This window comes from Trichechus manatus, unplaced genomic scaffold (assembly GCF_000243295.1).
Source record: "Trichechus manatus latirostris isolate Lorelei unplaced genomic scaffold, TriManLat1.0 scaffold00014, whole genome shotgun sequence".
Lineage (NCBI taxonomy): Eukaryota > Metazoa > Chordata > Mammalia > Sirenia > Trichechidae > Trichechus > Trichechus manatus.
The window spans coordinates 1132189-1134923 of NW_004443950.1; positions in this window are offsets into that span (position 1 = coordinate 1132189).

Genomic DNA, 2735 nt, shown 5'->3' on the forward strand with positions numbered 1-2735 from the left:
CGGCGCCCCGCGCTCAGAGTACGATTCCCGCCGTCCCGCGCCGCACCGCGCCGCGCCGGGCCACCCACCCGGCCGCACCTCCTGCCTGCGCTCCGAAGTCGGCCCCGGGGACGCCGCAAAGCACCGCCTGGGAAGGAGGACTACGCCCCCCACAATGCACCGCGCCAGAAGCTGCTCACTTCCGGAGCGGGGGCGCGCTTATTCTGGCTGCTTTTCGAGTCATCGTGACGGCCCCCGCAGAGCAGATTTTTCCCCTCACTCGGCTCGTCCCTGGCCAACGAGAGAGGTGTATTCCGTTGGAACACTGTTGCCTGGACTGCCCCTCACAAAGACCCAGAATCCTGATTTGAGGCCGCCACATCAATGCGCAAGCGCCGTAGGCATCTGCTCATGGAAACTACAAGTCCCGTGATGCTTCGCACTGAGCTCGGCGGCCGCGGCCTGAGCGCCGCCTAATGGAGAGGTCGAGTTGCCGCCGACTAAGACTCGGGCGATCCAGCGCTGCCAGTCAGGGGCGGTACCTCAATCCCGCGCGGGCACCGGCCAGCGGCATTCCTGAGGGCGGGACTCGGGCCTCGGCGCCCCAGAAGACCCTCAGGAGCACCTTTTCCTGCGTTGGGACTGTCCCCACTCGGCTGTTGCCTGTATTGACTGACTTATTGACTTAAAGTCACCAAACAGGCGCCTACTGTGTGCTGGGCACCGTGCTAGAAGTTGGGGACTTTGGGGGAAGCCAAACCTACCAGGCCCTTCCTTTCTGGAGTCTGACTGCCTAGAAGGGTGGGGGCTCGTCTTTCAGATGATTGATGTGAATGCACCCGAAAAGATGTCTAATCACAGAAATAAGCGCTCCAAAGGCACTAGCAGAACAGGAGAAGATGGGGGCGGAGGCCAAGTTTATATTGGGTCAGACTAGACTTGGAAGAAAGGTCGATGAAAAGCTTGGGGAGAGGGAGAGAGAAGTTAATCTGTCCTGGGCCTGGGAACCAGCCTGAGAAAGAAAAAGTTCAGCTTCGCCTTTTAAGCCTGGGAGGGGGCGGCCAGGGTAACAGAAGCACGGAAACATATCAAACTCAGACAAAGGCTTTGGAATTTTATTCTGCAAGTGACTGGGAGCTATTGAAGGAGTTTAAGCAACTGTGTAGACAGGATTTGTATTGTAACAAGACACCATCCGCCTCCCTTGCCTTTTCTGGGGAAAATGTTTTAAAGGGCCACAGTGCCTGTGGGAAACCAGAGAGAGAAGTTACCTGTAAGCTTCTTTCTTGATGTTCCCTCTTTGTCCAGCTTCTTGCCCTTCTTCAACCTTTCTCCCAATTTCTCCCTTCCCATTATTATTCTCTCCTGATAACTGGCCGCAGCTATGAAATTCATTGCAAATGCGTTTTTTCGTTCAACTTATTCATTGCAAATGCCTTTTTTCAACAATATAAACAGCAACTATACAGGTAGACCTCACCGTGTGGAAAACACAGGAATCAGTTTGACTACATCAGTGGAAAGAAACGATGGAAAAGCTAATATCATCCATCAGAACAAGGCCGGGGGCCTACTACAAAACAGACCTTCAATTGGTCATATGAAAGTTCAAGTTAAAGCTGAAGAAAATTAAAACAAGTCCACAGAGTAGTAGGGGCGGGGGTTTGGGGAACATGCTTTCAGGGGACATCTAGGTCAATCAGCATAACAAAGTTTATTAAGAAAATGTTCTGCGGAGTTCCGGCAAAATGGCGCTCTAGGCAGAAGCACCACGCCGTCCCTCCACAGCAAAGATCCGAAAAACTAAGCCGAACAGAGAATACAACAATTCTGAAACCCTGAAACATCAAATGAAGAGATAAAGAACTCAGCAAAGCACCAAATGGAGTGAGAAAACTGACAGAGAATGGAGAGCAAGGAGAGATTCATGCAGAGGTCCCCTACCAGCTAACGCAGCGCGGATCCGCCATTTTGGACTCCTATCGGAGACCAGCAAACGGGGTACCAGAAAGCAGCCTCACGGAGCTTCCAGCGGGAGACAAAACAACTGGTAATTGGCGATATACGCTTTCCCACCACCCACCCTTCTTTACCCCGACTCGGCCTTTTTTGCTTCCCGCGGCCACAGTCTCTTGACCGGGAAACAGCCGCTGCTTGGATTCCACACACCCAAATGGGTGGCTCTCTGAGTGCCATTTGTTGGCTGCTGGTGTTGCTTTTTTTTCCCACTTCTTTTTATTTCTTTCTTGCCTCTCCCCACCTCCCCCTCCTTTTGCTCGAGTGCCTAGCTCCGTGCGCCATCTTTGCTTCTTCCTGAGGGGCTGCAGAGCTCTGGTAATTTGCGATACACGCTTTCCCACTCTCTACCCTTCTTCACCCACACTTGGCCCCCTCTGCTTCCCACGGACACAGTCCCTTGTCCAGAAACACCAGCCCGCACTAGCTGGCTCTCTGAGTGCCATTTGTTGGCTGCTAGTGTTGCTTTTTTTTTCTTTCTTTCTTTTCTGCTTCTTTCGATTTCTTACTTGCCTCTCACCACCTCCCCCTCCCTTCGCTCAAGTACCTGGCTCCATGTGCCCTCTTTGCTTCTTCCTGAGGAGCTGCGGAGCTCCGTTCAAGTGTGGAACTGCTTCCTGGTTTGAGCAGCTGTGCTGGTGGGATCCTGGGGCTTTTGTTCGTTTGTTTGTTTTGAATTGTTTGTTTGTTTTCGTTTCCTTTTCTTGAGTTGGGAGCCCTTTGTGGCCAGGCTGAGCTGC